Source organism: Pleurodeles waltl, chromosome 12 (genome assembly GCF_031143425.1).
Source record: "Pleurodeles waltl isolate 20211129_DDA chromosome 12, aPleWal1.hap1.20221129, whole genome shotgun sequence".
Lineage (NCBI taxonomy): Eukaryota > Metazoa > Chordata > Amphibia > Caudata > Salamandridae > Pleurodeles > Pleurodeles waltl.
The window spans coordinates 101,602,399-101,627,965 of NC_090451.1; the positions used below are offsets into that span (position 1 = coordinate 101,602,399).

General features: G+C 45.9%; 1 protein-coding gene across 1 annotated transcript in view; it reads right to left on the reverse strand.

Annotated features, from left to right (window-relative positions):
* The window catches only part of LOC138267072 (cohesin subunit SA-2-like), a 1,140,873-nt gene that overhangs the window by 132,053 nt on the left and 983,253 nt on the right, over window positions 1–25,567 (reverse strand). The gene's annotated exons all lie outside the window — the stretch shown is intronic.

Here is a 25,567-nt window from a genome sequence, read left to right on the forward strand (position 1 = left end):
TATTTAATTTTTTTATATTTAAGAATGCTCTTCCACGAGGAAAACGATAACGTCCTAGGTCACATACATAACCTCCATCCACCAAGTGCTCACAACACACTGAGTTTGGGGCCCCAAATCTCACCCTAGGTGAAGGTAAATTCCATTCTCTTGGAAACTTTGAGTCTTATAAACATTTATCCAAAACTGGGGTAAAAATGGGAGCCTCACCCTGTACCTACATACCGACCAAACTGTCAATACACATACATTACACATGGGTATCTGCTACAAACAATACATCTCCAGTCTTCACATAAACACACCCCATACCTCAATAGGAACTGCAAAACCCTCAGGATGCTATGGCGTTCCTCGTTCAGGTTCTCACTCAGACTGGTAATGCACTTTCTCATGTCTCTGTGGGTTCGTATATGCGCACTGTTACACGCTCCTAATGTTATATTGCGTCTAGTGTCTGATTCCACCCTGTCTTGTGCACACTCATGCCAGGATTCTAATTGTGTGTCTCATCCGCTGTGATCACACCCGCAGTCATGAGTTTGTGTGTAGCTACCCGCCACTAGTAATCATGGTCTCATATGGCCCCCTTCCTGTACTCTGTATGAAATCTAATGTGGGTTTATGTAGTGTATCTCCCGCCTGCTGTCTCACCCGTATATGTCCCAAGGTGCCCTTTAAGCAGGAAGAGAACAACCAGACTCACTGCACATTACTCAGAGGTCAACCACTCTGTGAATGACCTAAAGTGAGTAGTCCATGACAAACCTCTTGTTAGACCGGACAGCCCTAGGTGGTCATCTTAAACTTTTTGCCTGCCTGTCTCCATTTTTCCAGACCCTGTTTTTGTTGGTTTTAGGACTCTGCGCAGGTTACCACTCCTGACCAGTTCAAAAGTGCATACGATCTCTCCCCTAAACATAGCAACACTCGTTTCTATGCAATTGGCATATTTAATTTACCTGTATGTCCCTAGTAAAGGGCACTACATGTCCCCAGGGTATGTACATTACATGCTACTAGTGGGCCTGCAGCACGGATTGTGCCACACACATAAGTAGCCCCTTAACCATGTATCAGGCCTGCCACTGCAAGGCCTGTGGGTGCAGTTTTACTGCCACTTTGACTTGGCATTTAAAACTACGTGGCCAAACAAACTCCCCTTTTTCTTCATAAAAGTCACCCCTAAAGTAGGCCTTTGGTAAACCATAGGGCAGGGTGCTACGTAGAAAATACGCAGGACATTTACTTATGTGGTTTACATGTTTTGGTAGTGAAAAAAATCACAAATTCGTTTTCCACTACTGTGAGGCCTGCTCCTCTCAAACTAGCATTAGAACATCCATCACATACTTTTAAGTGGTAGATTCAGATCTGGACGGAGTAGCCCTGTCATGTTAAGTATTGCTAGAATGGTAATAGAAAATCCCGCTTACTGGTGAAGTTGGTTTTAATATTACTATTTTAGAAATGCCACTTTTTGAAAGTGGGCATTTATCTGCACTTACTGCCATCTGTGCCTTACAGCATGGTCTACAATCCACATCTGGTCTGAGCTCGTTCACAACCATTAACACAGGACACTTAGTCACATCTGCATGTATCTGCATACTGAATGTGTCTTCCAGGGCAGGAATAGTAGAGGGGCTTTCTTTCATACTTCAAAGGCCTGCCCTCTCACAAAGAACTGATAACCAACCCCAAAAAGGCATTTTTAGGTATATAAACAGGGTCTCTGACCCCACCAAATCAGACACTTCTGGACCTAAACCTGGATTCTGTCAGAGAGACTGCCTGGCTGCCCAAAGGACTCATCTGGACTGCTTTGCTGAAGGACTACTTTCCTGCTTGTTGTCCTGCTGCTTAGTACTCCTGACTCTGGTGAAAGGACTCTGCCTCTTCCTCCTATAGTGCTCTCCAAGGGCTTGGATTGAGCTTGGCTCCTATTTCTGAAGTCTCAGGGCCAACAAAGACTTCACCTCTTCAGGAAATTCTCATGCATCGGAAAAATCGACTCAACGCCTGCAGAAATCGACGCACACCTGCCTTGCGGCTGGAATAGTTACTGTAGGGCCTACCGGATTGATGCAGCACCTGCTCCTTTCTACCAGCACGTAAAGGATTTTCAACGCATCATCCCTGGGAATGAAAATATCCCTGCATCGCAGTGAGCCGAGGCTGCGCTCCTAAAAACCGGTGCATCGCTTTGCGCTGTGGAAAGAAAACGCATTACCTGTGTTTCCCCAGAAAATAAAACGCAGCGCCTTATTTTTCAACGCGTCTTCATCTCTGCGGCCCCAGTGCGTCGTTATTTTTGATGAATCCCAGGTACTGTGTGTTACAAAGATATAACCACTCATTCTTTAGGATTGAGACTCATTTAACCCTTTAAAAAGTGATCTTGACTTGTGCAAATTGAATTTTTGTTGTTTCTATCTTATTTTATTCAGATAAATATCTATTTTTCTAAACTTGCATGGTGTATTTTTGTGGTGTTATTGCACAAATACACACTGCCTTCTAAGTTAAGCATGCCTGCCTTCTGCCAAGCTACCAGAGGGTGAGCACACGATAATTTGGATTGTGTTGAGATTTACCCGGACTAGGACTGGGGTCCCTACTTGGATTAGATACCAACTAGAGACCCAATTTCCAACACTGGTGGTGGTGGTCAGCAGTGAGGATAGGACTTGTGTTTGAACAGTGGCATACAATAGCTACATGTACATTACCTACCCACAGGTAAAGGTCAATTTGATTTGGTTTATTTTTGCTGCATTTTCCCTGCTTGGCATTCTTCAATCAATCCTATACATCATGTCTCTGGCTGGGTCCACAAGTGGAGTTGGGGAGTTTGACCTGGCTATGCTGGAGGGATACACAGTTAACCAACTGAAGAGCTTTTGCACGGGAATGGGGTGTACCTCTGTCAACTAAAGACCCAATTTCTAACACCTCTGATCCCTAACAATTTAAAGGACATCAAGAATTTTCAATTCAGAAGAGAACAAAGATGGGTGCACAAGTTACACAGCAACCCGATAGGCCTGAATGATGATAACCCATGAGAGTACCTGAATGGTCTGGATTTAGGGATAGTATATCATAGCTTAGAGATATATGGATAGGTGAATTGAGCTCCATTAAATGAGAGGACCAAGGGCGTACAGTTATCAAAGTATCCATCTGCACTGCATTCATCCTAGGACCACTACTGAGATAGGGTAATTGTCAGGGGAGGCCACCAGCAGTGACCTTCCTGAGCGCCAGAGACAGACGAAACGTCACTTAATCTAGCGGTAAATATCAAATAGCTAGGTCAAGGGGATATCGCTGGACTTAACCACACAGTGCACTAGAATAGTTTCAAAGAACCCATACCCTATCTTGAGTGTAACCTCAGGCAGGAAATCCAAAAAGAGAATACATTACCCTGAGAGGAGCACCCTCACATCCAAAACATTGTAGCAAGGTACAGAAGCATATCTGCACATCAGGCTCCGGTACAATCCAGGTTGGGGACTTGACCAAGGTTTTTATAACTCTTTTTCTATGTCCATAGGGGGCCTACGTATCTCTGGGTGACAACAGAAGACTTAACAATACTGAGCCATGGGACCAACACCAGTTGTTAGCCTTGTGTGTCAGTTGAAGCTCTAATGAAAAGTTTATATTAATACCATGGTGGAGTGAAGCACTAGACCATAGTGCATCCTACCAACATGGTGGACGCAGAGTACTAGAGCTGGATAATTAAGAAAGTTAAAAGCCTAATTAACAGACGCATTAAGTAACTGAAAGGAATAAGCATACATTTTGGTATGCTGCAGAAAGCAGCAGGATGCTTTATAGAACATTCCTAAGTGACTGACGTCTGGGGTCAGTAAAAACTCCTTGCCTTATGACGAGACGGAGGAGTGAAGGGGAGGAGTCTTACAATATGAATCCTACCAATATGGTGGACGAAAGAGTATGGAGGAAGTTAGTGGCAGCACTAGCTCCTGTTCAAGTAGAAGAGCACCACGTGATATCACTTAGGGCCAGATGTAGAAAGGGTTTTACCCATTTTGTGTCTATGGGAAAATGTGTTCGTACATATGGCCCTTAGTGTGCTTATACAGAGAGCAACGTGTAGAAGCCTAACAGAGGGTAGCAAATGGCAGTATGGGTGGTCTCAGACCTTTGACCACATAAATGAGACATGGGGCAAGATCACTGAAGGTGGTATGAATGGGACTAAGCCTGTTTCAGGGCAATGGTGGCTTATGCATGTATGAGGACAGCTGAACATAGTCCATACACTGGTGACCCGCCTGAAGGGCACCTCATTACATATATGGGTGAGACAGCAGGAGAGAGATGCACTATGTAGGAAAATGGCTCCCTGTTGCAGTTACCCCCCACTTTTTGCCTGATATTGATGCTGACTTGACTGAGAAGTATGCTGGGACCCTGCTAACTAGGCCCCAGCACCAGTGTTCTCAGCCCTGGCACACAGATAAGTCCCTTGTAAAAGGCACCAGTGGTACCAAGGCTCCTGTGACCAGGGAAGGTCCCTAAAGGCTGCAGCATGTGATGTGCCACTCTAAGGGACCCCTCACCTAACACATGCACACTGCCATTGCAGATTGTGTGTGTTGGTGGGGAGAAAAAGCAAAGTCGACATGGCGTCCCCCTCAGGATGCCATGCCCACTAAATACTGCCTGTGGCATAGGTAAGTCACCCCTCTAGCAGGCCTTACAGCCCTAAGGCAGGGTGCACTATACCACAGGTGAGGGCATAGCTAAATGAGCAATATGCCCCTACAGTGTCTAAGTCTATTCTTAGACATTGTAAGTACAGTGTGGCCATATTAAGTATATGGTCTGGGAGTTTGTCAAAAACGAACTCCACAGCTCCATAATGGCTACAATCAATACTGGGAAGTTTGGTATCAAACTTCTCAGAATAATAAACCCACACTGATGCCAGTGTAGGGTTTATTAAAAAATGCACACAGAGGGCATCTTTGAGATGTGCTGTGTATTTTACCCAATCCTTCAGTGCAGGACTGACTGGTCTGTGCCAGCCTGCTGCTGAGAGTTTTTGACCCCATGGGGTGAGGACCTTTGTGCCCTCTGACGCCAGAAACAAAGCCTGCTCTGGGTAGAGGTGCTTCACACCACCCCCCTGCAGGAACTGTAACACCTAGCAGTGAGCTTCAAAGGCTCAGGCTTCGTGTTACAATGCCCAAGGGGGCACTCCAGCTAGTTGAGATGCCCGCCCCCTGGACACAGACCCCACTTTTGGCAGCAAGTCCAGGGGAGATAATAAGAAAAACAAGGAGGAGTCACCCACCAGACAGGACAACCCCTAAGGTGTCTAGAGCTGAGGTGACCCCTGCCTTTAGGAATCCTCCATCTTGATTTTGGAGGATTCCCCCAATAGGAATAGGGATGTGCCCTCCTCCCCTCAGGGAGGAGGCACAAAGAGGGTGCCACCCTCCAGGACAGTAGCCATTGGCTACTGCCCCCCAGACCTAAACACACCCCTAAATTGAGTATTTAGGGGCAACCCTGACCCCAGAAAATCAGATTCCTGCAACCTGAAACAAAAAAGAAGGACTGCTGACCTACAAGCCTGCAGAGACGATGGAAGACGACAACTGCTTTGGCCCCAGCCCTACCAGCCTGTCTCCTGAGCCGAAAACCTGCAACCAGCGACGCATCCAACAGGGACCAGTGACCTCTGAAGCCTCAGAGGACTGCCCTGAACCCCAGGATCAAGAAACTCCTGTGAGCAGCGGCTCTGCTCAACAACATGCAACAAACTTGCAACTTGCAACTTTTCTTCAACTTCAAAGACCTCACTCTTCCCGACGGAAGCGTGAGACTTCACACACTGCACCCTACGCCCCCGGCTCAAGATCCAGAGAACAAACACCACAGGGAGGACTCCCCGGTGACTATGACCCCGGGAGTAGCCCGAGACGAGCCCCCTGGACCCCCACAGTAACGCCTGCAGAGAGAATCCAGAGGCTCCCCCTGACCGTGACTGCCTGTAACAGGGGACCCGACGCATGGACCAAACCCGCAGCCCCCAGGACCTGAAGCAACCGAACCTCAGTGCAGGAGCGACCCCCAGGCGACCCTCTGCTTAGCCCAGGTGGTGTCTGTCGCCGAATGGATGAGGAACAGCAAACGGAAGCTGAACTCAGATAAGACGGAGGTCCTCATCTTCGGCACCAACCCCTCAGCCTGGGATGACTCCTGGTGGCTGACCGCTCTGGGAGCAGCCCCAACACCCACCAACCACGCACGCAACCTGGGCATCATCCTCGACTCAACACTCTCCATGACCAAGCAAGTCAGCGCCGAATACTCATCCTGCTTCAACACCCTCCGCATGCTCCGCAATATCTACAGAAGGATCCCCACAAATACAAGAAGAACAGTCACCCAAAGCCCTCGTCAGCAGCACACTTGACTACGGAAACACCCTCTACTCAGGAGCCCCAGCCAGACTCCTCAAACAACTGCAACGCATACAAAACGCCTCTGCACGCCTGATCCTCGATGCCCACCGCCACAGCCACATCACTCCCCTTCTGAGAGACCTACACTGGCTCCCCGTCAACAAAAGGTTAACCTTCAAGCTCCTCACCCACGCACACAAGGCACTCCACAACACCGGTCCAGCCTACCTCAACAGACGACTCACCTTCTACACCCCGTCCCGCCAACTCTGCTCAGCCGACCTCGCCCCCGTCTCCCTCATCCGAAGAGCGACTACGGGAGGAAGATCCTTCTCCCACCTCGCCACCAAGACCTGGAACACCCTTCCCTTGCCCCTATGACAGACCGAAGACCTGCTGAGTTTCAGGAAGCGGCTCAAAACCTGGCTATTTGAGCAGTAGCAGCACTCTCCTCTTCCCCCCCCCAGCGCCTTGAGACCCTCACGGATGGTAGTGCGCTCTACAAATACACTGATTGATTGATTTTTGCACTGTCTACTTTTAAAATAGCTTATTGCCATTTAAAAAAAACTGTATATGTTTTTGCTCTAATTCAAATTTCCTAACTTACCTGTGTGGAGTACCTTGCATTTTATGTATTTACTTCACATCTTGAACTTGTGGTTCTTAAAATAAATTAAGAAAATATATTTTAAAGCCTTCGAGTGTGTGTTCCTCATTTATTGCCTGTGTGTATACAACAAATGCTTAACATTACCCTCTGATAAGCCTACTGCTCGACCACACTACCACATAATAGAGCATTAGAATTATCTAATTTTGCCATTATCTTACTTCTAAGGGGAACCCTTGGACTCTGTGCACACTATTTCTTACTTTGAAATAGTATATACAGAGCCAACTTCCTACACACTACATAAGCCCCAATAAAAATTCATACAGGGTATCTAAAGGAGGCCATATGAAACCATGATTACTAGTGGTGAGTGTAGAGTAGCAAAACACAGACAAACCCGTAGTGACCTCAGGTGTGATCACAGCAGATGAGACGCACAAGTGGAATCCCAGCATAAATGTGCACAGGTCAATGTGGGATGCAACACTATACACAATATACTGTTAGGAACGTGAAACTGTGCATATATAAACCCTAAGACATGGGAAAGTGGGTGAACACTTCATGAGAGTGAGGACCTGAACAAAGAATGCCATAACATCATGAGGGTTACTTACAGTTGCAAGACACTACCTAATGAGGTATGGGGTGTACTTGTATTAAGATTGGAGAAGTATTGTATGACGCAGACACCCATGCATAACGTATTTCTATTGACAATTTGGCCAGTGTGTGACTACAGGGAGACACTCATTTTTACCTGGGTTTTGGAGACATTTTCATGAGACTTGGGTAAGTTTCCAAGAGAACAGAATTTACCTTCACCTAGGGTGAGATGTGGGGCCCAGAACTTACGTAGTGTGTTGTAAGCACTTGGTGTATGGAGGTTATGCATATAACCTACGGCCGTCACGTTTTCCTTGTGGAAGGGGATGCTTAAATATTATGTTGGATCCTAACTGTGAAATGTATTCTACAGGTACTACCAATGTGTTACAGGCCAGAACAGAGCTACAAGTATCTGAATCACCTCTACGAAGTAGGTCCAAAATTAAGAGGGGGTCAATAAGGATGGGACCAAACGTCATGATCAAGGCCCATTGACTCTACTTCCGGCAGAAAAAGAGCGTAAACATGTTGATGTGCAGAAGGGGGAATCATGGTGATAACGGCCCTGAATCCACTCCATGTTTAATGTTTTTAATCTTGCCAAGAGGGCCTAGAATAAATTGGAGGTGGACACCCCCTTAGACATTTTTAGATAAACTGCACATAGGATCCCATTAGGAGTTAGGGTACTTTCCCTACCCCTTTGCTCCACTCTGAAGAGTTGGTCTGCACCAGAGTGATGTAGCAGCCCTATTATGAAGTAGGCCACTACTAAGTGGGTGAGGGCTCTTAACAATCCGCAAGGGACCCAGAATCAACAGCCATACAGGGAGTGCAGAATTATTAGGCAAATGAGTATTTTGACCACATCATCCTCTTTATGCATGTTGTCTTACTCCAAGCTGTATAGGCTCGAAAGCCTACTACCAATTAAGCATATTAGGTGATGTGCATCTCTGTAATGAGAAGGGGTGTGGTCTAATGACATCAACACCCTATATCAGGTGTGCATAATTATTAGGCAACTTCCTTTCCTTTGGCAAAATGGGTCAAAAGAAGGACTTGACAGGCTCAGAAAAGTCAAAAATAGTGAGATATCTTGCAGAGGGATGCAGCACTCTTAAAATTGCAAAGCTTCTGAAGCGTGATCATCGAACAATCAAGCGTTTCATTCAAAATAGTCAACAGGGTCGCAAGAAGCGTGTGGAAAAACCAAGGCGCAAAATAACTGCCCATGAACTGAGAAAAGTCAAGCGTGCAGCTGCCACGATGCCACTTGCCACCAGTTTGGCCATATTTCAGAGCTGCAACATCACTGGAGTGCCCAAAAGCACAAGGTGTGCAATACTCAGAGACATGGCCAAGGTAAGAAAGGCTGAAAGACGACCACCACTGAACAAGACACACAAGCTGAAACGTCAAGACTGGGCCAAGAAATATCTCAAGACTGATTTTTCTTAGGTTTTATGGACTGATGAAATGAGAGTGAGTCTTGATGGGCCAGATGGATGGGCCCGTGGCTGGATTGGTAAAGGGCAGAGAGCTCCAGTCCGACTCAGACGCCAGCAAGGTGGAGGTGGAGTACTGGTTTGGGCTGGTATCATCAAAGATGAGCTTGTGGGGCCTTTTCGGGTTGAGGATGGAGTCAAGCTCAACTCCCAGTCCTACTGCCAGTTCCAGGAAGACACCTTCTTCAAGCAGTGGTACAGGAAGAAGTCTGCATCCTTCAAGAAAAACATGATTTTCATGCAGGACAATGCTCCATCACACGCGTCCAAGTACTCCACAGCGTGGCTGGCAAGAAAGGGTATACAAGAAGGAAATCTAATGACATGGCCTCCTTGTTCACCTGATCTGAACCCCATTGAGAACCTGTGGTCCATCATCAAATGTGAGATTTACAAGGAGGGAAAACAGTACACCTCTCTGAACAGTGTCTGGGAGGCTGTGGTTGCTGCTGCACGCAATGTTGATGGTGAACAGATCAAAACACTGACAGAATCCATGGATGGTAGGCTTTTGAGTGTCCTTGCAAAGAAAGGTGGCTATATTGGTCACTGATTTGTTTTTGTTTTGTTTTTGAATGTCAGAAATGTATATTTGTGACTGTTGAGATGTTATATTGGTTTCACTGGTAATAATAAATAATTGAAATGGGTATATATTTGTTTTTTGTTAAGTTGCCTAATAATTATGCACAGTAATAGTCACCTGCACACACAGATATCCCCCTAACATAGCTAAAACTAAAAACAAACTAAAAACTACTTCCAAAAATATTCAGCTTTGATATTAATGTGTTTTTTGGGTTCATTGAGAACATGGTTGTTGTTCAATAATAAAATTAATCCTCAAAAATACAACTTGCCTAATAATTCTGCACTCCCTGTAGAAGAACTGCTTCCATATCACCGCTCCCTCTTCTAGTGTGGGTTTCAGAGTGCGATATTAGCGGGAAGACAAGGGAAGAGGTACACCTTTCACCCCTCGCTTTCTGTGAGGATAGGTGCTTGGTAACTAGCTAAAAATTTCATGATGATGTGTCCATACTCAAGAGTCTCAAAGCTTCCTAACAGAAGGGGAGACACTACTTCTCCCTGCTTGTCAACATACCACATTACCGTTGTATTGACTGCCGAGCTTTTGGACAGACTGTGAAGGAAGAAAAGTCTTAAGCAACAACAGAATCACCTTTTGATCGAGCAGGTTAACATATACTATCTACTCTGGCGGTCAGGGGCCTTGGATCACTAGCTCCTTCAGAAGAACACCCCACCAAAGAATGGTTGGTGCTTCTCCAAACAGCACCATATCAAATCCATTGCACTGTTCCAAGTGACCAAATGCTATGTGCCAGATTTCCCCCGTACTGGAACTACTGTCTGCATGGCTACCAATGGAGAGACCTCATGTGCCAGAGTGCTTAGGTGACTAGGATTATTCAGGAAGCTATGAGACCTAGCAGGATCAAATGCAGTAATTCAGGCTCTATCCCAAAAAATCTGAATCATATTCCAAATATGTTCGATTCATTGGAAAGGAAGGACGACTCAAAGCAATGTCATGTATATTACACACACTACAAACAGGCAATGCTGAGAATGCTATAGGTGAGACTTGGGTATGATACTGGAAAACCCCAAGTTGAACATTTGTAGAATGGATCACATCTACCACTTAAGGTGGTGGTGAAAGGTGTTCAGATTGTGCCTTTTAATTCCATGCATGACAGGGTAGGCCCTGAAGATTGGGGTGCAGAATGTGACCGCCCAATTGCAAAAACAAATTCTCTGAGCTAAAGACTGGTGCTACAGTGATGACATAGGTCTGTGAACCATACCCTTCTTTGCCAGTTTGTGACAATAAGAATTACTTAGGCCTGGTGTTGTTGTGAATTCTACTTCAGAACTCAATGAACAAAGGGTATGTGAGGAAACATAGGGAAGCAGAAACTTCCACATCAACTGAAAAGTGTTCCTAAGGCTCCTAGCAGAGGATACTCGAGGGCAGTGAATATTGGGCAATGAGAGTTGTCTTGAGAGGCAAATAGGTTTACCTGAGGTATGCCACAATGTGTGAAGACACCTTAGCCTATCTCCAGATAAAGGCCCAACTCGTGGTGGGCAAGATGAACAAGTTACTTACCTTCGGTAACATCTTATTTGGTAGAGACATGATCTAGCCACGTATTCCTTACTTTAGAAGCTTTCCCAGGTGCAAGCCTTTATTAAGAAACTTTTTCTCTTAGCACATCTGGGAGTCCGTATAGTGCATTGTGCTGCTTCGTAACAACATCATTCACTGGATGTGACATCAGCATAGTCCTAACTCCCTCGCTGACGTCAGTTTCTTCCATGACTATTTTCCATGCTCAAAACGTGAAGCCACAATAGAAACTGTTTGATTGAAACCGTGTGCTTTGAACAAATGAAATACTTGTGTTAAATAATCAATGAAGTCTTAAGTCTAGGAGTTGTTTTCCACAATGAAATCTGAGGCAAAAGAGGAACTCAATTCACAGAGCAGTGAGGTCAGGAGGGTTCTTAAGGAACCTCAGCTTGATCCAGTCTCTACCAGATAAGGTGTTACCGAACGTACGCAATTTGTTTATCTGATAAAGACATCTAGCTGCAGATTCCTTACTTTAGAATCTGATACCAAAGCATAATAACCCAGAGGAAGGACTGCAAACAGACTCTAAAAAAAGCCTCCAAGTATCACAAAACCAGTCTAGAACAAGAGAAAAAAAAGACCAGACAATCAGAAGAATTGAGCACAGTAAAACAATACTCTACAACATTAAAACCTGTGGAAGTAACCACAGATAAAGAAAACCATAAAACATGACAGCATGGAAATAAGCTTAATCATGTTAGTATCTCAATTGTTTGTCAGAATCGACCAAACAACATGGAAGGCCTTCTATCCAGAAGAAAACTGGTCTAGTATAGCAGAAATAGACCATGTACTTGAAATAATACCTTTGAGGAAGAAAATCCTCAACAGTAAAACAAAACAATAGTTTAAAAAGACCACAGTAATGAAAAATTACACAAAAAATTAAGAACATTGTTCTAGATCACCCACGATCAACATCATAAAAATCATGTTCTTAGAACAAAACCGGTTAGGTGATGCAAAAAGAGCAGCATTGATAAGAATGTAGGTGAGCCCTAACATATTTCACAACCAAAGACTCCTGGGAGGAAATAAATAATCAAAAACATGGACAAAAGAAAATCCATGTGAACATGACCAATGCGTGTCAGAGGCAAATTAACCAACTTAAATATGAAGCTACTTGCTCCCTAAATGGGAAAAGAACTGATGCACGAATACCCCATCATCATACTGTGGAACAACCACAGTAATGTCATCATAAAAACAAAGTAAACATGGCCAAGAAACACAACCAATGATGGTAGGACAGTATTATCAAAGGAGTTAGTGAAGATAAATCTATTTGTTCTAATATGTAGACCAAAACTGCATATGCAGCCCTATTAGAATACAAAGCAACATAACATGCCTTTGAGCAGAACCTAGTATAATGTAAAGGTATATCCTAACCAGACCTACATTTTAAGACACATAAAATGTTTATCCCTTGCAGAGAAAACATACAATTGCCCACATTAAAAAGACGTCAAAGACGATAGTTACAATCTGGGATATAAAAATACTTTCCCCCCAGGAAAATTAGCAGATATATTAAAATCAGCTTCCAGATATTCTCAATATATATTTCCACTGACATAGGAGTGAAACAGCCAAACAGCTATGTAGTACCAATGAAAAAAGAAAAGAATATATACAACTCTTATATCGATTGATTTTTTTAAACTGAATAAATCAGCAAGTCAGTAAAAAAGGCCTTGGTAGAGTAGTAGAAACCAAGGTCAGTATATTACTCTTTTAATGAAAAGACCATCTACAGATAGGCTAGAAAGGGTACCAATGACAGAAAATCAGAGACTTTACAAGATTCTGAAGGAAAAACTCTGTGCCAGTTCAATTAATTCATCCCATAACACTTCCATAAGTGTGAACCTAACTTACAACAAGTAGAGCCATGTAAAAAAGAACAGTTACACCTATATAAACTATTAATAATGAACCTCATCAAACATAGCACAACTATATTCATAGAAGAGGAAGTACCCCTTAAAAAAAAGGGTAAACCCCTTCAAAAAAGAAGGAGACTTGAATGCAAGTGCAAAAGCGTATCACAACTCCTAAAGAGCCCAATATTAAGTAGTCTACACAGGAGACTGAACAAAATCTACGAAGAGATACATCTCAATGAATAAACTGACATAAGTCAGGAAAATAAATAAGTGTGCAAAGGACACGTCAAGACCATAGAAAAGTCTACACTAAAATGTAGAAAATATGGAAACTATGACTAGTATTTACCATGAATCCTTCAAGACCAAAACAAGGAAAGTCAAAGTCCTCAAGAAGATCCTTACTGACTTATAAAGTATCCCTAAAAATAGATGAACTGCTATTACCATAACACAGGATTAAAGTAAAAGTACATCTCAAGTAGTGGAGATCCACAGCTAACTTATTTGACAGTTTGACAATTGCTAAGAAAGTGGAATAAAAGTGGAGATGCCCAACCAAGGTAAGTGTGTTAGAATCCTAGGGGCTGGGAGAGTAGGAAATGACCAGAGGTAAGTACAAAAAATACCACAGGCGCCCTAGTGCATAGTGGTTATTGAGCAGGGTGTCCTATAGGCTAACACAGGACCGCTGGGGTTGGACTTTTATTGATTCAGGGACCCCCTACCAGTGTACCCCAAGGGAACCAGTTGGCAAAAAGAAGGTTGGAGAGTGCCCCCACCCACAGATACCCAGAAGACCGGAGTACCTACAACAGGGAGTCCAGGTGCATGGGGGTGAAGTGGCATTGGAAACCCTCGTTGAAGTCAATGGAAGCCTCGACAGTCCTGCTGCTGTCGCAACCCGTGGACCCGGTCGGTGGAACCCAAAGGTGCTGTCCAGATGAGAAGAACCTGAAGAAGGAGACTGTGTCCAGACCACTCTGAGATGTCTAGGCGCTGCAGGTAGGCAATGTCCACCCTCTTTCAGGTGAAGTTCCTGTAGGACGGTGAATGCATAAGTCCAGATGAGGAGTCCTGGGGATGCAGAAGATCCTTGAAGTCACCCACAAGCTGACCCACGTCTGTCGTTGGATTGCAGGATGGTCAGTGGCCAGAAGGGCCACCAACAAGCCTTGGCAAATGCAAATAGGTGGTGCAAGGAAGATTGTAGGTTATGGGGGGGGGGGGGGGGGGGGGGAATCAGCAGGGTCTTAGTGACTTGACCTTTTGAAGAGAGTCATGGCTGGCCTACAGAAGCGAGGAAAGCTAGCCCGAGTCAGAGGAGCCCCCACGAGTGATCCACTGCCAGCAGGTACAGAGAGTCACAGGGAGACCTCAGCAGCACAACATAACGGGAGTCTCATTTGAAAGGAGCTGCAGAGGGGAGACTGATCTTCAAGTTGCAGAGTGCTGGAGGCTGGGGTTTTTTGGAGCCTGAAGATCTCCTGGAGGAAGAGTCACCAAGCCTCGGCAAGAGCAACAGTCAGTGCAAAGGGGTTCCATTCCAGTGGCTACAGCAAGGGCCCACCGTCTCCCAAATTGGTTAGAAGAACAGGGGGACAGAAAGGACCACAAAACCACGACCTGTGAGCTGAGCCTATTTGGTGTCTGTGGGACAGCAGGATCCACCAGCCAGTCGCTGTCGTCTTGAGGTGCCTGAGGTTGCTGGGAAGCGACTCCTTCATTCCAAGGGAGATTCCTTCTTGCTTCTTGGATGCACTCAGAGTCCTTGTGACCCTGGATGATGCACAGACAAGGAGGTTGCAGAAATCATGCAAGAGCTAGAGAAACAATGTTGCAGTGGAAGCCCTCCCAACTAGATACAGCCTCGTTTCAGTTCCAAAAGTAGACCCGCAGCAGTCCCGGAGGCCAGGAGCAGAAGATGTTTTGCATAGAGTTCCTTGAAGAGTTTTGCTCAACGAATCTGAGGACCCACCCTCAGGGGAGCCCTATGTCACCCAAAAAAAAGGGAGGTGGTCACTATCTGCCATGCCCCACCTATCAGAGGGGGTCAGGGATATCATCTACCTGGCCTAACCAGTCAGACGCTCCCACTGGCCTCTGTACATCTTTTCAGGATGGAAGCATTAAATGGCCACCTGCAGTGGGGGTAGAGGGGGGGTGTTTGGGGTGTCCACTCCCCTGTCCTTTGTGTGGTTTTGTGACAGAGCAGGAACCGGGGGTTCCGGAATGGTGCAAACCAGATATGCGAGGAGGGCACCAAACGCGTCCTTCAAAATAGTCTGGTGGAGCTCAGAGCCCACCCCAGCGACACCTATTTCAATATTTCAAAGGGAGAGATGTGATCACCGCTGCCGTGCACGAAATCCTTTGTTCTGCCTAGCCCTGCTTGAGATAGGCTCATCAACAAGGAGAGCAGAACAGTGCCCGGGGTTGGCAACAGTGTGGGTTGGCAGCCAGACCCCGTAAGGCTGCACAGGCATAACTGAGTAATCCCTCTCCAAGACAGCAGTTCCCAACCTGTGGTCCACACACCCCCAGGGGTCCGCAGGAAGGCACTTCTCCAGCTGGGGCCTCTCAGAAACATGTGAACGTTTTTATATTTACTTCATTTGTGCAGCAGTCTTAAAAGCACTGCCAATTTCCTTGTACATCCAGCAGCTTTTTGGCAAAAATAAAAGCATCAAGGTAACTGGTAATTAATATTCCTGCTGGAGAGAGATGGGAGTTTTGTCTAGCGGCGGTTTTGACTTGTCTAAGGTACCACAGATGGTTAATATGCCTGCTGCAAAGAACGTTTATCAGGCAAAGGACAGTATTTTATGTGCATAGCATAGGGGGATACTGCTTTTGTAACATTCTTTCGTCACAGTGCAGTTCATAAGTTAAAATTATAATGTAGCCCAGTGAGCTAAGAACAGCCAAAGAGCTGCATACAAACTGAATGGCACAAAAAGTTATGTCACACCCCACCCCCGCCTTTCATTACACTTATGCTGCTAAATAAGGTTTGATTGAGCGTGGAAATGCAATATTATTATTAAAGTCATCCCTAACCACTGTGTTATGTTCTGAATCCTGAGTTTGTGCTTCTCCAGACCAAGCAATCTTAAAAAATGCCTAAGACTATAGATGACGTGAATCCTACACCTTGTAGTTCCCTGTAAAGTGCTCTGACACCTTACACTGGTATGAGAGGTGCTCAGTGCTTAGCTTATAAATATGAACACGCTGCTCAAAGCCCTTCTCTGAAACAGCTGCAGCAATTAAATGTGCGAACACAGAATAATGAGGCAGCATAATCCTTAAGCCATCTCGGGTCACTTTCATTCATTTACTGCTGTTCCCTGTCCCTTCATCTCACTTATGCAGCTTTTGGTTTTCTTCCTTTATGACGCTTTTTTGTTTTTCTCTTCCTCAGTCTTTCCCATTTGAGTCTTTTGGTCGCAGGAAATGCTTGAGGCAGAAGAATGAGTGTCAGCCCTCAAAAATAAGTGCCGGTGCCATGCACCGGAAACCACCAGCACAAATTAAGCACTGTAGGTGCTATAAAACAAATTAATTACATGTGACAGGAAACAAATGAATTACATGTGACAGGGAGGTTATGGAAAGAAGAGAGGCCCTTATTGTTTTACTTCCTTTCCCCACCACATATTTGTGAGAAAAAGCTTTCTCAGATCTTATGTACCGGAAAAATAAAAACAGAAATGGCTTGGGAAATGTAGAATGACTTGAGGATTCAGCTTTCCTAAACAAAACCAAACATTGAAAAGTTAGTCATTGAGCTGCAACACCAAACACACCATTAAGATTTTTCGATTTATGCATATATGTCAATATAAAATAATTATATCTTTAGTTATTTCAGTATTTGTTGTGTACTTGAGTATGTATTTTTTGTGAATTACTGTTTAAATGTTTGAAATTTAACCCATACAAAATGCTTGGGGATCCCCGGCTTCCAGGAGTAACTCAGTGGGGGGATCCTTAGGAGTCAAAAGCTTGGGAATCATTGCTCGAAGGAACCCCCAGTGTACATGGGATAATGCAACTAGCACTGGAATGGGTGTAGTTGCAGGATTCCAAAATGTTTGATACCAAACACGCCTAGGGTTGGAGAAGTCATTATGTAGTTGTACCACTCGTGGTGACCAGTATCCAGTACATACCTTAAAATGGCTTCCTAGCACTTACAAAACCAAGGGTATGGAGTTTGGTGTTTGAAGGAGTACCCTGCTCATTCAGGAGTACCCTCACACTTAGGACATGAACCCTGCCCTTGGGCTGAAGGGCCTACCAGAGGGGTGACATACAGTGTCTAAGCGCAGTGACAGCGATATAAGGTAAGCCTTATAACGGTTGTGAAAAGGTGCATGCACCATTTAAGGCAGGCTGCAATGGCTGGCCTGCAGACAGTTTGCATGGGCTCCCATCCGTGGCACAATACATTCTGCAGCCGTGGGAGTCCCCTGGTGTACCAACACCCTGGTTACCTATGCACCGTATACTAGGGACTAACATGGGTGCACTAGTATGCCACTTGTGGGCTGTAAAAACTTACCAGAAACCACATTTAGAGGAGAGAGGACAGACATTGGGGTCCTGATTAGCAGGATCACCGTGTACTACAATCTAAACACAGTGACACCAGGCAAAAAGTGGGTGTAACTGTGTTAGAAAGATGCTACTTTCCTACAATAGTACAAAAAGAACGCAAGAAACAAACACCGTTATTGTTGTAAAACTTTTATAAGAAATAACCATGAACAGAGAATAAACAACATATTGACACTCCCAAAGAGATGGTAATATTTCCAGATCTCTATAAGAAATACTAATGTAATTCCATAATCTCACAAGTTAGAAAAACTCTCTCTCTGCAGAGGGAGCAAATCTGAGCCCTTAACTGAAAGTGTAATAGTGCACAATCCTATTTTGTAGTACATTATATAAATGCTCTATAGCATATCAGCAAAGGTAACAACTCTTAAGGAAAAGCTTTTCTTTAGAGTAAAGGAAACAACACCTTAATTCAAGTGTAGTAAACTGTTATAACCCCCTAAGCGGGTACTTATTGACAAACATGAAGTAGAAAGTCATTACATCAAGTTATGAAGAAGCCTTGGAACATCAGGCATGCCATAGAGATTCAGGGCACTATATTACTCTAATAACAAGTTAAGGAAAAATAGCACCTGCACAGCACAAGCCATCAGGCGGTCCAATAAAAAAATGAAAAGGCCCACAGCCCTACCGAACCAAGAAATTATGAACTAACCAAATGACAGAGAAGAGCCAAGCTAAGTCGGTGCTCCACCTCTATTGTCTTGAAAACGCATAAAAGCGGAGTCAGCTTGACCACCAAATAAATTGGCACCATCAAATGGCATGTCAATCAATGTAGATTTGACCAGCTCAGAAAACCCAGAGGTACGTAACCAAGCAAAACAACATAAAGCAACTGTGGAAGCCATAGCTCAACCCACGGAATCTATGGTGTCCATGCTGCAGCAAAACTATTAATTTAGCTGCATGCGGTCTGTCATGAACTATTGGAGTAATGGTACTCCTGATGTTCTCTGGCAGCAAAGGTAAAACTGTTTGCTAATGAATCCCATAAAGAATGAGAGAAACGTCCAAGAACACAAGATGTATTCACAGAGCGTGGAGCAGAACTTGTGGAGAAAAAAACACCTGCCAGAAACTTTTAGACTCCTTGACTCTCTATCAGGTGGAACATGTTGGAGAGACTCCATGCCATTGAAAGCTAAAGCGGACTGTGCCACCAAATTTCGATGAGTGGGATTAGACAGGGCGGATCACTAGGGGCAGGTCGGTGCCTATGGGATATAGCCCGGTCAACAGGGGACACAGTATCAGTCTTAACCCAAGCTCCCAACAACACATAATGAACCGCTTTCGCTGTAAGGAAGCACTGGTTCAACCCCTACATGACTTCAATCAGGGGGATCTGAAGCTAACTGCACTGAAGGAAGAGCCAGATCCAACACTTCTGCAACTCTTATTAGCATGTCAACGAAGGAAGAAGTCGCCTCCGTAGCAAGTCCAGGGGAAAGTAGGCTGGAGAAGAATCAAAGCCAGTAGCCATAGCTAGGTCAGTGAACCAGGTGTCATCCTTATGAGGGTCTGACTCCTTTGCCACCTGCCCACCATATCCCTCAGGAGAATCGTCACGGGGAGTCCTCGACTTAGAATTCAACTTCAGAAAGAGAGAAGGAGTTGGCTACCAGCACGGACAGTGAGAACCCCGAAGGGCTGTGCACCGGCACCAGAACAGCTTTGTCAACTGATGTCGAAGGCATAACTGAAGCCAAGGGTGAACCTGCTGGTGTGGAGAAAGTCAAGTCACTGTGCACCTCCTTGGGACCCAAAGGTGCTCCAGAGGGAGGGGAGTGACCAAAGATAGCATGAAGGGAAGTATAATATTCACTAATCTAGTGTAGAGTCACTGTCTCCTGGAAAGGGAGGAAAACGTAGGACCGACTCTGACCTGGTTGCCTCAACTGAGGTATGATGGGAGGTTGTATGTGGTCAAGTTGGCATCTTCCATGACTTCAACCACGTGCAAGACTTACCTTCAGACATCGATGGAGGCACCCTGTACTTAGTCCAGTACGGAGATACAAAAATATACTCGGAAACAGGTACGTAAAAGCATAAAGTAATATGGGACCCGTGAAGGGGTATGGGCTGGCAAACCATGTACTAAAAAAATAGAATGTTACAGTCACTACTAACCAAGACTACCACCCAAGGGCCTAGAAGGATTGGAGAAGCACTAAAACAAGAAAAAGGAAACAGTCTGCAGTTTTAAACCCCAGTAATTGTCCATAGGATAACATGGGGAAGTTGAGGTTAGAATTTTTGTGTTCTAGGACCATTTCCAGAGGACCCCAGGAAACTTGATGGAACAAGGAAGGTGCAAGAGTGCCCTCACCTGTGGTTACCCAGAGAAGCGGAGTACCTAAACTAGGCAGCCTAGGTGAATAGGGGTGAAGTTGTGTTGGAACCTCCTGCTGAAGTCAATGGGAACCTCGGTTGTCCAGCTGCTGCTGTGGCCCGTGGACCGCAAACACAAGAAATTGTTTCACCGTGTTGCAGAATTTTGGAGACCAGCAAGGTCCAGGAGACTATCTTTGCAGGCAAGTCAGAGCCAGCCCTCAGCAAACAGGAGAGCCAACAGGAATCGATGGAGCCCCAGTACGACCCTCTAGCAGCAGGCACAAGGAGTTGCAGGAAGGCAACAGCAGCACAGTAAAGAGAGGGTGCCCAAGTCTCAGGAGTTGCAGAGAGGACGTTCTTGGAGTTGTGCAGTGCTGGAGGCTGGGGCTTCTTGGAGCCAGAACGTCTTCGGTCTGAAGAGCCAACATGCGTTGGTATTGACAAACAGGCACAGCAGTTCCAGCCAGTCAGCTCCAACGAGGGACCTCAGACTTCTCAGCTGCAAAGAAAAGTCAGACCTGTGGAGGGCCACTGAACCACCATCTGGTGTTGTAGAGCCTTGGAGAATCCATGGGACAGCAGGATTCACAAACTGGTCGTCGACGCTTAAGTGCTTGCTGATGCAGAGGAGTGACTCCTTCACTACAAGGGAGATTCCTTCTTGCTTTCCTAACTGCAGACAGAGTCCTCATGACTCTGAAGGATGTACGGCCATGGAGGTTGCAAAGTCCTTGCATTGCACCAGGAAAACTTTGCAGTAGGAGCCCTCATACTCGGTGCAGTCTTTTCTTGGGTCCCAGAGAAGTCAAGCAGCCATTCCTGTGTCCAGCCGAAGAGTATTCAGATAAATCTAGGGTCCCGCCCTCTGGAGAGCCCTTATGTAACCCAGGAAGGGGGCTAGACACTTACTGCAGTGACCCACCAATCGGGTGGGTGAGGATTGGGTGGAGGGGATGGGGGGGATCAGGGACATCACCCAGCAAGACTAACCAGTCAGATGCTCCCAGGGGCCTCTGCTCATCTTACTTCCAAGATGGCAGACTCAAATGGCCACCTGGCAGACCTCTGGGCTCCTCCCTAGGAAAGGAGCTGGACAGGGGGGTGGTCACTCCCCTGTTCTTTATGTGGTTTCGCACCAGAGTGGGAGCCAGGGCTCCTGCACTGGACTAAACCGGTTTGTTCAAGAAGGGCACCAAATAAGCCCTTCAAGGCAGTCTGGTGGTGCTCAGAAGCGCCCAGAGACACCTATTTCTATTGTAGGGACAGTAAACGGCTCCCCCCGCAAAAAAAAAGCTGAAATTAACCACTGAAATGGGGTGGCACTTAGTGATGTTATGAGCACTGGTGACTTGGTAAGTATGTCCAAGTGGGATCTGCTTAGGTGTCACCAGTTTTCCAGTCACCATTGTGACACTTGCATCTGTGTACCTGTAAGCTTCTGCCTCAATGTCACTAATGAGGGTTTGCTGCCCGTATTTCCTCATATTAAGAGGCCAGGCAGCCCAAGCAGCAAGTTCAATGCCACCCTCTGATAACAGGACAGCATCAGTGGGTTCTCCGACTAGCCTAGAGTCTACTCCAGCACCCAAGGTGAACACAGCTACACTCTTGCGTGTTGTACTACTACTAGTGATATTGCCAGGGGCAAAAGGGGGAGTAGTAGTAGTAGTAGTAGTACCAGTGATTTTCTTACAACTGGGATCAGAGGTACCATGACCCTTTGCTTAAAAAAAAAAAAAAAAAGAAAAAAAAAAAAAAAAAAAACTCACAATGGTTTCTTGTTAAAGGAAGAGGAGGGTTTGGACCCACCGCCATAAGATGTTTGTGGACCTGATGATGAGGCTTTCTTTAGGTTTCTCTTCGTCCCTCCCAGAGGATTTACAAATATTCCCCTTCTTTTGGTCACCCACACTATGGGTTTTCTTACCCACACTGTGCAAACCCATTTGTCTGCATTCTTTCCTAATTCTAGGGGGAAAGGTCAGCTTAGAGTCCACCAGTTATTGGTGCAGTTTTTCAGACAGTTATTAAGGATGTGCTCTTTTCTGATCAAATTGTACAGCCCTTCGTAGTCATGTAAATTACTATAATTTAACCAGCCTTCCAGAGCCTTAACTGTACAGTTTACAAAATCAACCCAGTCTTGAGAGGAGGACTCCTGCGTTTCGCTGAACTGAATCCTGTATTCCTCATTAGTAAGCCCAAACCCATCAATCAGTGCCTCTTTCAAAATCTGGTAGTTGTCTGCATCCTCTTCTTTGACTGCCAAAAGTCTGTCTCTACTTTTGTTTGCAAAGGAGAGCCGCAGCATAGCTGCCCACTTTCTCTGGGGGACCTTTTGGACTTTATGGGCCCTCTCTAGAACAGTTACCCATTTGTGAATGTCATCCCCAGATTCATAAGAAGGAACTACCCTGCTGAGATTCCTAGAGTCAAAGTGTTACTCCTGACCCTGGAGTCTAGTGCTGCCACCATGGGGTTCTAGCCCCAAATTCTTCCTTTCTCTCCACCTCTAGGGCTTCCTTCTCAAGGGCCAACTGCTCTCTTTTCAACCTGAGCATCGCGTTTTCAAGGTTGAGCAAGTGGAACCCCTATCTAAAGCTAACTACTTTGAGTTGTTTGAATGGGCGGACTCAGCAGTGAATGCTGAGGAGAGTGAGGAGGATATATTCCTCCTGGTAACCCTTTGTACCATCCCATGGGGAGAACAAGTGAGCCTAGCCGAGTGGCCACCTCAGTACTAGCAATACTTCCCCCTACAGGCCCACCTTTCTTGGAGATGCTTTTCTTTTGCACGATCGTAAAAAGTGCAGCTGTGGAGTCAAGGCAATGCAGAAGAATCCCAGGAGTCGTCCACGAGCTGTCCCACGCCGGTAGTCGGATTGCAGAGGGGTCAGTGTTCAGCAAGACCACCAAATAGCCCTGGCAAATGTAAGAAAGCAATGCATGGAGTGTTGCAGAATTGTGGCAACCAACAAGGTCCAGGACACTCTACCTTTGCAGGTAAGTCAGGGCCAGCCCTCAGCAAGCAGGAGAGCCAGCAGGAACGTTTGGGAGCCCCCACTAGGACCTTCTGGCAACAGGCACAGGGAGTCGCCGGAAGGCCTCAGCAGCACAGCAAAGAGGGATGCCCACGTTGCAAGAGTTGCAGGTGTGCAGTGCTTTAAGCTTGAGCTTCTTGGAGCTAGGTGGCCTTCGGACTGAAGAGCCAAAAAGCCTTGGCAACGACTAAGACGCGGTGCACCAGGGTTCCAGCCAGGCAGCTCCAGAAAGGGACCTCAGACTTCTCAGTTGCAAAGAAGCCAGGTCAGACCTCTAGAGTGCCACAGAACCACCACCTGTGTTGTAGAGCCTTGGAGAATCCGTGGGACAGCAGGATCCACAAACTGGTTGTAGACGTTGAGATGCCTGTGGATGCAGGGGAGTGACTGCTTCACTCCAAGGGAGATTCCTGCTGGCTTTCCTAACTGCAGGCAGAATCCTTGTGACTCTGGAGGACGCACGGGGACAAAGGTGCAGTAGGAGCTCTCTGGTGCAGTCTTTTCTTGGGTCCTGGCGAAGTTCAGCAGTGGTTCCAGTGTCCAGGTTGCAGAAGTGTCTTGCAAAAGAGTATTTGGACAAATCCACAGCTGAATCGAGGGGCCCACGCTCAGGGGAGCCCCTAAGTAACCAAGGAAGGGGGCTAGCCACTCATTGAAAAGGGGGGGGGGGGAGGAGGTGGGGGGTCAGGGACAGCACCAGTCAGATGCTCCCAGGGTCCTCTGCTCATCTTATTTCCAAGATGGCAGAATCAAGTGGCCACCTGGCAGAGCTCTGGGCACCTTCCTGGGGGAGGAGCTGGACAAGGGGATGGTTACTTCCCTGACCTGTATGTGATTTCACACCAGAGCAGATCCTGCAGGGCTGTACAGGCAGACATGGGGGATCCCCTAGGGAACCCCCCAGAGTATATGGTATCATGCAACTGGCACTGGAATCGTTGTAGTTGCATGATTCCAAAATGTTTGATACCAAGCATGACTAGGTTGGGAGAGGCCATTATGTAGTTGGACATCTGGTGTTGACCAGCATCCACTACATACCTTAAAATGGCTTCCCCACACTTACAAAGCCCAGAAAAGGGAGTCTGGCATTTGTAGGGGCACCTCTACTCATATAGGGGTACCCTCACGCTGAGAACCATGCACCCTGACTTTGGGCTGAAGGGACCACCTTAGAGTGACACTTAGGGTCAGAGTACTGTTACCGTGATTTAAAGTAAACCATATATCTGGGGCAAAAGGTGCACACACCATTTCACACAGGCTGCAATAGCAGGCCTGTAGTCAGTTTGCTTGGGCCTCCATGGGTGGCACAAATACATGCCGCAGCCCATGGGGGACCCCTGGTGTACTCATGACCTAGGTACCCAAGTACCATATGCTAGGGTCTTACATGAGTGCACCAGTATGCCAATTGTGAGGTGTAAAAATTACTTACCAACTAAATGTAGGGGAGAGAACATGGACACTGGGGCCCTGGTTAGTGGGATCTCAGTGTACTACAGTCTAAACATACTGACACCAGGCAAAAAGTGGGGGTAACTATGTCAGAAAGGTGCTACTTTCCTGCAGCGTACAAAAGAACGACTCCTTGAACAGCCCTGTGAATGGACGTCAGTATGAGAAGGAGACCTCATTTGAGGGGAAGACCGAGAGGACTCCAGCAGCCGCACTACTAGAAACTTCATCCAAAGCTCTTGCATAGCTTTCGTGCCTAAGTTGCTGACAGCAGCCCCACTCATTGGCGTCATGGTGCTCACCCAGGCATCACATACAAACTGAATGGGGGTCCACAGCTGACATTTGACGTCCACAGGGTTTAAACCACGAAGACATAGAAAGCACACTATTAAATAAGACAAAATGGCAAAGTAGGTCAAAAAATGGCCTGATTAACCGTTACCAGATCTGCATTGCAAGCGCGGAAAAAGAAGGAACTGACAGCGTATCAGTGAGGGAGTTATATGGATTCCGGTGATGTAACATCTGGTGGATGACGTTACAAAGTCATGCAAAACCCTCTACCAATGCACAGACTTACTAGAGGAAAACGTTTACACATCCAGGCTCACACCTGGGGAAGATTCTGGAGCAATAGTTCCCAACCTGTGGTTCAGTGACCCGTGGTGGTCCGCAAAGCCTCCTCAGGCGGACCGTGACCACTTAGAAGATTAACAAATTTTTATTAACAGATTACTAAATTCCAATTTTTTAAATGTACTGTAAACGTCAACGAATTTAAAATTGGAGGTTACAAATTAAATTAGTATCCTCAGATTGATTTGCGGGAGCAGTGCAGGTGCATCAAAT